This window comes from Homarus americanus, unplaced genomic scaffold, assembly GCF_018991925.1.
Source record: "Homarus americanus isolate GMGI-L3 unplaced genomic scaffold, GMGI_Hamer_2.0 scaffold20465, whole genome shotgun sequence".
NCBI classification, from domain to species: domain Eukaryota; kingdom Metazoa; phylum Arthropoda; class Malacostraca; order Decapoda; family Nephropidae; genus Homarus; species Homarus americanus.
Window position 1 is genome coordinate 837,789 of NW_024756914.1, and position 10,617 is coordinate 848,405.

At 43.9% G+C, this 10,617-nt stretch overlaps 1 protein-coding gene across 4 annotated transcripts in view; it reads right to left on the minus strand.

Moving 5' to 3' along the window:
- Positions 1-9,050: 9,050 nt before the first annotated feature.
- The window catches only part of LOC121857207 (MAM and LDL-receptor class A domain-containing protein 1-like), a 46,380-nt gene continuing 44,813 nt past the window's right edge, over positions 9,051-10,617 (minus strand). For all 4 annotated transcript variants that reach the window (XM_042353161.1, XM_042353160.1, XM_042353158.1 and 1 more), the window contains exons 8-10: positions 10,427-10,617; positions 9,350-9,490; positions 9,051-9,225 (exon numbers count right to left, since the gene is read on the minus strand). The exon at positions 10,427-10,617 is cut by the window's right edge and continues 340 nt beyond it. The gene's annotated coding sequence lies outside the window, so the exon portion shown is untranslated. The remainder of the gene's footprint in view (positions 9,226-9,349; positions 9,491-10,426) is intronic.

Below are 10,617 nucleotides of genomic sequence, written 5' to 3' on the forward strand. Positions count from 1 at the left end.
TCCTTCCTCCTCCTCCCTCCTCCTCCTCCTTCCTCCTCCTCCCTCCTCCTTCCTCTCCCTCCTCCTCTCCTTCCTTCCCTCCTCCCTCCCCTTCCTCCCTCCCTCTCCTCTTCCTCCTTCCTTCCCTCCTCCCTCTCCCTTCCTTTCCTCCTCCTCCTCCCTTCCTTCCTCCTCCCTCCTTTCCTCCTCCTCTCTCCCTTCCTCCCTTCCTTCCCCCTCCTTCCTTCCTCCTCCTTCCTTTCCTCCTCCTCCTCCTTCCTTCCTCCTCCCTCTCCTTTCCTTCCTCCTCCCTCTCCCCTTTCCTTCCCTCCTCCCCTCCCTTCCTTCCTCCTCCCTCTCCCTCCTCCTCCTCCCTTCCTTCCTCCTCCTCTCCTTCCTCCTCTCTTCCTTCCTCCTCCTCCTTCCCTTCCTTCCCTCCTCCCTCTCACCTCCCATAGCTGTCAGGGATTTCTCACAACTACAACGCTACCAACTGGCGGATGGTCAAGGCCTTATTTACATATCTGGTAACACTGACCATATCACATTTTTGTTTTGTTTTTAAGGAGAGATGAAGCACAGTGGGTTAAAGGTGAGATTCCCTAGTTAGTATACGTGTTTATCGACCTTATGTCATGTCGTGGGATGGCATCTTCTTGCTCACCCACCCTTAGTAGGCAGTCTTATACAAGGTTCAGTTTGTTTTCATCTTAATTGGTTAGGTTAGGTTAGACCTCTCTCTCTCTCTCTCTCTACAACAAAATTAACCTCCCGTCTACACACACACACACACACACACACACAGTCAATATCATGCCTGCTCGTAAGGATTTTTTTCAGGTTTACCCAGGATGAATGAGAATGTGTGTAATAAATTTATTAGAGAGGAGAGAGAGAGAGAGAGAGAGAGAGAGAGATGTTTCCTTAAATTAGGTTAGGTTACATTAGGTTAGGATCCGAGAAATGAATAAGTAAAAAATATATCTCCCTCCGTGAATCAGTTAATCAGAGGATGCATTCATGGAGCTGTCTAGCGCATGTGGGACAGGGGCGACGACCGTCTGTGTGAGAGAGTAAGTGGACTGCCACGACGACAGACGGAAGTTGTCGTGGCAACAGACAGTCACTTGTCAGACGAGATGATGAAGAGGGGAGAGGGAGGAGAGGAGGAGCAGGAGGGAAGAGGAGGGAGCAGGAGGAGGAGGAGGAGGAGCAGGAGGAAGAGGGAGGGAGGAGGAGGAAGAAGAAAAAGAGGAGGAGGAGGAGGAGAGCAGGAGGAAGAGGAGGAGGAGGAGGAGGAGAGGAGGAGGAGCAGGAAGGGAAGAAGGAGGAGGGAGAGGGAGGAGGAGCAGGAGGAGGAGGGAGGAAGAGGAGGAAGAAAGAAGAAGAGGAGGGAGGAGGAGGAGGAGGAGGAGGAAGAGAGGGAAGAGGAGGAGCACCACCACCCATTAGACCATTAACCTGGCCTCACCCATTACCTCCTCACCACCACCACCCATTAGACCATTAACCTGGCCTCTCTCCAGATGAATACATATCCAGCCCCCTTTGTTTAATGGAACTAATGGTGAAGTTTAGACCAGGTGAAACTTTTGTATTATTTGAGGTGCTCTTGGGTGTGGTGGTGTGGGGGTGTGGTGGTGTGTGGGGGTGTGTGGTGGTGTGGGGTGTGCTGGGGTGTGTGGGGGTGTGCTGGGGTGTGTGGGGTGTGTGGTGGTGTGTGGGGTGTGTGGTGGTGTGGGGGGTGTGCTGGGGTGTGGGGTGTGTGGGGTGTGTGGGGGTGTGCTGGGGTGTGTGGGGGGTGTGTGGGGTGTGTGGTGTGTGGGGGTGTGCTGGGGTGTGTGGGGGTGTGTGGGGTGGTGTGTGGGGGGTGTGTGGGGGTGTGTGTGGGGGTGTGTGTGGTGGTGTGCTGGGGTGTGGTGGTAACTATATAAACATACCTGATGACATAATACATACACAAACATACATAATAAACATACATATACATAGACACATACACAAAGTATACACAAATATACATAGCGTGTGTATGCCATTCAAGCAATCAACCATTACACAGCCGGGGGCATAAAAGTCAATTAAGCTTTAGTGTATTGACGATCTCTCTCTCTCTCTCTCTCTCTCTCTCTCTCTCTCTCTCTCTCTCACACATTACTGTCGTCATATTAATACAAAAATTAATAAAACTCGCCCATTTAAACCCGATAATATAAGGGTGTGGGTGTTTGTTGACCTCACGTGAAGGGCCGGGGTGTTGTGGCGGGTCTGAGTATCACCAAGGAGAGTATTGGATCCCGGTAAATATGATCGGATCCTATAAGACAGAGTTGGCTGATGCTATTTAGTCCCTGGTGTGTGAGTCAGTGTACGATAACTGCCGCTAGAGGGAGATGCGCTCTGGTTTTTTTTTGAGGTTTATCGTTATTTTAGCGATAATATGTGATTTTGGGGGGTGATTTTACGTGAATATATCGTTAAGGTGATTTATATATATTCAAAAGCTGTTGAAAAGATATATTAATGGTGATTATTTTTATATGAATGATGTGTTTAAAGCGTCACTATAATTCTCACGTTTATGGAATATTTATAAATATTTTAACGATAAGAATTTTTTCATATGTACAAAAAAATCGCCCCAAATATATTAGATACAATATTAAAAAAATAACTGGGAATAATAATTTTTCTGAAGTGACGGTAACTTCTCGGTGTGTGTATAATGGCGCTGTTTATAAATGTTTCCCTCGGTGGTAAACAACATATTTTATTTCCATATTTTTTACCTCACTAAAGGGATATTATTGAATTTAGTGAGGAAACAAAAAATATATAAATTAAATAAAATTACATGAGTATTAAGTTTCAGCGATATATTTCTCGTCTCTTTATTACAACACTGTTTTATATATTTCACCAACATAATTTTTTTCCGGGTAGAGTTAAAACATTACGGTTATATTATTGGATGTTTATTTTTCTAAAAGATTTATTTACAACAAGACTTAATGGTGTTTTTTACCTGGTGACGCACAGGTAGATGACACACACACACACACACACACACACACACACACACACACACACACACACACACACACACACACACACACACACACACACACACACACACACACACACACACACACACACACACACACACACAGGTTAAATAGATTCAGTTTAAAGTTAGAGTTAAGTCAAGTGTGCTGTGTCTTGACCACACGACACAGCACCAGACCTAAAAATGCACATCCCGACACAGTACAGGTCCGCCCTAGTCGTGTAGGTGTGTGGAAATATTTGCGAGTGTGGTGATGTTCTGTGTGTGTGTGTGTGTGTGTCTGTCTGTCTGTCTGTCTGTCTGTCAAAATCTAACTATCAAAAAGAATTTACCTGAAAAAAACCCAAAAAATTTATATAACTCCAGTTTTGTCAAATTGTTTACCTATAAAGTAAAAAAAAAAATCAACAGTAATATATTTTCTCACATTTTTTCCCACGAGAGGAACCGCTGCAGATGACATACAAGAGGAAACAGGGAAGAAACTGGGGGAAAATATTTAAAAACGGGGAAAAAACGGCGAAAAAATATTGTCAATTTTCGTATATAAAATTTGTTCTTGATTGAGTCTTTGTGGTGTTGGTCAGCGGTCACCAGGTCAATAGGTAATGGTGCGAGTTGGTGCCTCTGTTACCTGTCCTTCACCTCTCCTTCCTCCATCTTCCTTCCTGGTCACTTGTGGAGGAGGAAGAGGGAAGACTCGAGTGATTCATTTTCCTCCCTTTCACCTCCCTACCCTCCCCCTCCTACTGGTGACTTGTGAGAGGAAGGGAGGAGGAGGAAAGGGAAGGGTGGATCTGGTGAGTCCCTCCTCCCCCTCCTACTGGTGACCCGACAACAAAAACCAACAACAAACAAATTCCACTACTTTCCTAACTCTTAAATTAACCTCCTTCCCCCTTCTACCCTTCCCTTCCCCTCACCCTCACACCCCTTCCTCCTTCCCCTTCTACCCCTTCCTTCCCTCACCCTCACACCCCTTCCTCCTTCCCCTTCCCCTTCCCTTCCTCACCCCTTCCCCTCAAACACCCCCCCGAAAAATACAACTTTTTTAGTGGTAAATAGTATCGTTTCCAGACTTTATATAATGTAATCGCGATGATAATTCTAAAAGGCGATTATATTTAATCTTTCACGGTATTTCTGACGTCCAGGGCTGTTGGGGTTGGGCGTGTAATCGAAAATGTAATCCATATATGATATAACTTTAAAAGGTAATTCAACTGGAAGAGATTAACTCATACGTAAAAGTAATTCAGTTATAAAAGTTTAAACGAGTAATTGAAATTAAAAAAAGAAGATAATTAAGGTAATAATGTTATACAGGTAGAGAGAGTTAGATACAGAATGGTAATTATAAAGGGAGAAATTATTTGAAAGGTAATTTGGCAACACAGGATTAACAACTAAAGTAATTCTGTTCACAAAGGATAACACAGATTACAATAGGTCACAGGTCTGTATGTATGTATGTATGTATGTATGTATGTATGTATGTATGTATGTATGTATGTATGTATGTATGTATGTACGTATGTATGTACGTATGTATGTATGTATGATTCACACAATTTTTGCAGTGATTCGAGTTATTTTTTGCTCTGATTCGACTGATTCAAACCAGAAGACGAATCAGACGGCCAAGCGATCAACCTTAAGTGAATCGTATTTACGAAGTTCCCAAGAGGCCTTAAAAACTGTCCCCCTCAGCCTGATGTAACGATAATCCAATCACGACCCTCTATGTCTCAGCCTCGACCAATCACGACACCCTCTGGCTCTAGCTCTACCAATCATGTGTCTCTCTGGCTCTAACTTTGCCAATCATGAGTCTCTTTGTATGTAGCTCAACCAATCACGACGTTCTCTGGCTCTGCTTGCATCAATGGATAGGAGAAAGAGAGAGAGAGAGAGAGAGAGAGAGAGAGAGAGAGAGAGAGAGAGAGGCAAACATAGGCAGAGATATAGAAAAAAAACAGATAAATAAAGAGGGAGACAGACAGATATACTGTATTGATAGACAGACAGACAGACAGACAGACAGACAGGGAAATACCACTCTTATAAATAGGTCAATGAAAACTAGGTATATAATTTGTCACATTTTATTTATATTTCCACCAGAAATTAACAAACTCTGTTATCTTTTGTTAAAGTTAATAGTGGAGAGAGAGAGAGAGAGAGAGAGAGAGAGAGAGAGAGAGAGAGAGAGAGAGAGAGAAGAGAGAAATACAGAAAAACAAAAAGAGAGAGAGAGATAAAGGGGGAGATAGAGATAGAGAGATAAAGGGAGAGAGATAAAGATAGAGAGATAAAGAGAGAGAGAGAGAGAGATATTAATCACCATAAGACATGATCTCCTTGACTTAAATTAATCTTCACAATTGATCTCATATAAAAGTTATCAGTAAACTTCTCAGTATTCTTTAATTAATATACATACCAGGGTTATGTTTACTGCCTCACATATACAGCAGGTCATGTATACTGGCTCACATATACAACAGGTCATGTATACTGGCTCACATATACAACAGGTTATGTATAATGGCTCGTATATACAGTAGCATCATGCATACTGCCACACATAGACAGTAGGGTCATGTATACTGGCTCACATATACAGCTAGGTCATGTATACTGGCTCACATATACAGCAGGTCATGTATACTGGTTCAATATACAGTAGCATCATGCATACTGCCTCACATAGACAGTAGGGTCATGTATACTCGCTCCCATACACAGCAGGTCATGTATACTGGCTCACACAGACAGTAGGGTTATGTATACTGCCTCACATATACAGCAGGTCATGTATACTGGGTCGCATACACAGTTGGGTCATGTATACACACATACGTGATATATGCTGCCATCAAAGCTTGTATTTAGATACACACGCATACACATACACATAGACTATACATGCACTTGCACATACATACATACATACATACATACATACATACATACATACATACATACATATATATATATACATACATACATACATACATATATGCATACATACATACATATATACATACATACATACAAACATACATACATATATACATACATGCATACATACATACATACCATTCTAAAATTAAAACACTTCTCATCTGTACTTAAATATTTACATTTAATTAACTTTTCCAAACTAAAGTTTTTCTTCGGATTTTTCACTTTAGGATGAATGTAAATTGTATAGTCATCATTTACATTCAATGAATAAACATATTTACATTATTCCTGTAAAAAAAAGTATGGAAAGGTGAGTGTATAAAAATGTATATATTTCTATTCCTCTGTGATCACTAAATGAAAGTCGGAACCCTTGATTAAAACTCTGATTAATTCACTCGAAAAATGAGTCTGACTTTATGTAGAAAAAGTTGTAATTCATTATTGCTCTTACCAGTAATTGTCAGTTCCGGCCAGATAAAGAATGAGGCCTCCTCTTCCTCCTCATCCTCCTCCTCATCCTCATCCTCCTCCTCCTCCTCCCACCTCATCCTCATCCTCCCCCTCCTCCTCCCCACCTCCTCCTCCTCCCCCTCCTCCTCTGACTCATTAACTGACTCACTGATTGACCAGCTGAGAGGAGCACTTGTTTGACCAGTCTGCACTAAATCACCTTATTTATCAGCTCCATCTTCCTTTTTTTGGCGTCCTTAGCAACCATCACACCACGAGAGCGTTGATTGGTCGCTGGTTGCTAAGGGAAGCCCATTGCCAATCTATCAACATCACAACCAATGTTTTTTATCTTTCAATTTTCAATACCTTAATATATCAACATGTGAATATATATTTTATTAAAACTTACTAATGGTGTTAATAGTGAAAATATTTAATGTAAAAACTCACCATAAAATCTTGTTAGCTTGGTACAGTGAGTTGCTAAGGACGCCAAACGGAAAACAAAACTTAGTGCCTTTTATTTACACATCCCGACCTACCCTAGCTCTTGTGGTTAAGCTACACATTGTTAGCTTACCTCTGATGACTGTCCTAGATGGTAGTTAACATAGGTACGGTAGGTAATGTATGTACTGAAGTTAACTTTGATATATTACCTGAAGTGTTAACAAGTAAGGTAGAATCTATCGCTAATTAACGTAGAAATTTTTATTATTTCTTAAAACAAGTTATCACCATTTGCTTAAGAAAGTTATGTTGTTATTAAAGTTATCATGGTTGATTATGTTAACTAGTATCTTATCTTGTTTAAGTTATAAGTTATCACTGATGACTCAAGATAAATTAAAAGTTAGGTTAGGTAGTTATTAAGTAATTTAGCAGTTGTTTATCGTCGTAACTAAGCTGTTGATACTAAATCTTCTTTGAATTATCATTGTTTTTGTCAAGGAAGTTTGAGTTAAAAGTTGTTATTGTGTTTGTTTTATCGCTGGTTATGGTGTTATGAATGTGGTGTTGTTTACTGTATTATCCTGCACCGTATCATAGCTACAGGTTATCACAAGTTACAATTACAGTATGACTTAGGAGTTGTTATGTTATGTCTTCACTAACTTAGAGGTTTATCACTACCGACCCAAGTTATGTTCCTCCTTGACACGAGTTTGCTTACATCACCCCCTCCACCCCCACTCTCCCTCCAAACATCTCCCAGCTGTGCCCCCCCTCCACCTCCAGTCACCCCCCAGCTGCTCCTTGCCTCAAGTGCTCGAGTGTTACTTAATGTATACATAAGGTGAACCTATAGCGGGGTCCTAGTCAGCCTCCAGCAAGAAGTCAACCTCGAAGTCTTGTAGGACGCTGACAGGACGCCCTGGCCACCTTCAGACAGGTGTCCCTCTCCTGGCTCGGTCGCCGCCGTACGTAGTGGAGATGTTGTCGATCATCTGCACCTCATCTCGGGCCAGAAACAGGATGTCTGAATCGTCCGAAAGTTTGTTTCGTTTACGGATCTTCCGGGTGTAGAGCACGACGACCACGGCCACCAAGACGACGCCCGTGATCACCAGGATGGCTATTAGCGTCGCTATGCCCGTAGACATCTGCTTGGTGCCTCCTAGTGACGTACTGGTGGTGGTGGTGGTGGATGACGAGGTGCTGGTGTTCTGGGTCGTCGGTGTCTGTAAGGTCGTCATCGTGGTCGTCGTGAGTGGTACAGCTTTCATGGTCGTGTTTTTCCATCCTTTTCCGTCTATAGTGATCAATATGTCTCTTATCTCCGTCGTGGTGTCGTCGCCCGGTTTGGCCGTTATGTTGACAGCGTCTTTCTTGGTGGACGGTGAGGCTCCTGTCGTCTCCTCTGTCTCACTTGGTTCCGTCGTCGTGAGTTCCACAACTTTTAGCGTCGTTGTGTGGCTGCCTGGCGTCGTGATGTAGCTGCCTGGCGTCGTGATGTAGCTGCCTGGCGTCGTGATGTAGCTGCCTGGCGTCGTGATGTAGCTGCCTGGCGTCGTGATGTAGCTGCCTGGCGTCGTGATGTGGCTGCCTGACATCGTGATGTGGCTGCCTGGCGTCGTAGTATGGCTGCCTGGCGTCGTAGTATGGCTGCCTGGCGTCGTAGTATGGCTGCCTGGCGTCGTGATGTGGCTGCCTGGCGTCGTGATGTGGCTGCCTGACGTCGTGACGTTGCTGCCTGGCGTCGCGATGTGGCTGCCTGGTGTCGTGATGTGGCTGTCTGGCGTCGTAGTATGACTGCCTGGCGTCGTAGTATGACTGCCTGGCGTCGTGATGTGGCTACCTGGCGTCGTGATGTGGCTGTCTGGCGTCGTGATGTGGCTGTCTGGCGTCGTGGTGTTATGTCTGGCTGGCGTCGGCTGTGTACCTGTGTGGTGCTCATCGCTACCTGCCGCAGACGTCATCGCTGGTGTGAGAGGCGAGGCGGGGGCTGTAGGGGGAGGTGTTCGTTGCTCCAGTATCGCCTCCGTCACCTCCGACAGGAACACCAAGGTGCTGGGAGAGACAGGATGCTTCGACGTCTCAATACGATGAGTAACAGGTCGAGTTGGGACTTGCATAGACAGGTTGGACAGAAGCATAGACGTCGTTGAAGAGACCTTACCATCACCAATTCGTCTTATTCTCCGTCATCTCTGTGTAGTTTATGGTGGACGGAGGAGTGACAGGGAGTATTGACTGGGTAGAAGAGAGGACAGTTGGGTGTAAGGTGTTGACAGGTGATGGCGTTGAGAAATCTGGAAGAGACGGAAACGGTTGAAGGCATTGGACAGGTGTGAGTGAGAGATAGACAGGTGAAAACGGAGAGATAAAACATAATAGATAGACAGACAAACAGATAGATAGATAGACACAACTTACAGTTAGTACAGTAGTCAACCACGTCAGGGCAACACGAGGACCTATTGCCGCACTCTATGTCACAGCCGCATGCGTCTTCATCCATGGCGATCTCCCCACACCGGTCAAGACAGCTTTGTAGGTCTACTTCGCCCTCATTATCTGCCGCGTGCGGGAGATACAGAAGCATTTAGTACATAACTTTTATTGTTTGCTATATATTACTTGTTGTCGTCTGCGGCGTAGGGAAAAACTCTTCTTGCTCCCATTAAAACTATTTAATTTTCCCATTACAATCATTGACTCCCCATTATGACCATTAAACCAAGTATCACCCCAAAAGAAAACCCCATTAAAACCATTAAAAACTTTCCCATTAAACCAGGTACGACACATTAGAAGTCATTGATATCTCTCTCTTCTCTCTCTCTTTCTCTCTCTCCTTTTTTCTTTCGTTAATTATCCGTATCTCGTGTGGGGGAGGTTGAAAGAGAAGAGGGAGGGAGGGAGGAGGGGGACACCACCCTCCCTAATGAGAGAGGTTTTTAGTATTCCATCCGGTGAGAGTTAAGGAGGCGAGGCGAGGCGGTGAGAAGGTAGAGTGAGTCAGGGAGAGCAAGGGAGAGTCAGGAGGAAGGGAGAGGAAGAGAGCAACGGAGAGCATCGAAGAGTCAGGGAGAGTCAGGGAGTGCATGACAAAATTACATCTCCAGGGAGGTAGAGAATCAAAGGAAATATTCACCCTTATATTAACTTATTAGTTATTATCACGCCGGAGAGAGAGAGATTTAATATAACTACTTTTGGGTACACGATTTTTCATTTTCTGTGATTTTTTGTTTTTAGTTAATTGTAATATTTCTCAAATTTTAATATTTCTGTTTACATTTCAGACTGCTGCCGTGGACCGTTGTTCATTCTGTAAGTTATATTACTTTGAGTTATATTATTTACTTATATATGGTGTGTGTGTGTGTGTGTGTGTGTGTGTGTGTGTGTGTGTGTGTGTGTGTGTGTGTGTGGTAGGTTAGGTCAGGTTAGGTGTTGACGTATATGGCCGACTATTATCGTAAGTATACATCTGCGAGAAACACTTACCTGTATGTGTGGTGTTATACTCGTTGTCTTCCTCAGGTGTGGGCAGGTGTGTGGGAGCAGCAGGTGTGGCGCCTTTGCTACCAGTGCCCAGGGTGGTGGTAGTGTTGGGCGTCTTGATAGTGGTAGTGACGAAGGTTGGGGTGGTAGTGTGGTTGGTTGGAATGTTGGTTGCGATGGTGGTAGTAGGCTGT